Here is an 802-nt window from a genome sequence, read left to right on the forward strand (position 1 = left end):
TGTATTTAGAACAACCTCCGGGCTTTTAAATTTTTGATAAACCTAATCATGTTTACAAACTTACTGACGCTCTTTATGGTTTAAAGCAAGCTCCTAGAGCTTGGTATGAAAGATTGAGTAAGTTTCTATTAGAAAATGGTTTTTCAAGAGGAAAGGTTGATACAACACTATTTATTAAAAACGAAGCACATGATATTCTAGTTGTACAAATATATGTTGATGACATAATCTTTGGTTCTACTAACGACCTTCTTTGTAAGGAATTTTCTAAGATTATGCAGGGTGAGTTCGAAATGAGTATGATGGGAGAATTAAATTTCTTCCTAGGGCTTCAAATCAAACAATGTGAGAATGGAATTTTCATTAATCAAGCAAAATATACTAGAGAGTTGTTGAAACGATTCAAAATGGAAAATGCCAAGGTATGTAGTACACCAATGAGTCCATCGTCAAAATTAGAAAAAGATGAAAAAGGCAAGGACGTGGATATCAAATTGTTTAGAAGTATGATTGGTTCTTTGCTATATCTAACGGCAAGCAGACCAGACATACACTTTAGTGTTTGTCTATGTGCTAGATTTCAATCATGTCCCAAAGAATCTCATTTAATTGCTGTGAAAAGAATACTAAGATATCTTTGTGGAACTTCTAATCTGGGTCTGTGGTATTCTAAAGATGATACATTTGATCTTGTTGGGTATAGTGATTCTGATTTTGCAGGAAGCAGAATAGATAGAAAAAGCACGTCTGGGACTTGTCAATTTCTAGGTAGCGCCCTTGTATCATGGTTTAGCAAGAAACA

The sequence above is a fragment of the Jatropha curcas genome, chromosome 3 (assembly GCF_041381405.1).
Source record: "Jatropha curcas cultivar XTBG-Jc1 chromosome 3, XTBG_Jcur_1.0, whole genome shotgun sequence".
In the NCBI taxonomy this organism is placed as follows: domain Eukaryota; kingdom Viridiplantae; phylum Streptophyta; class Magnoliopsida; order Malpighiales; family Euphorbiaceae; genus Jatropha; species Jatropha curcas.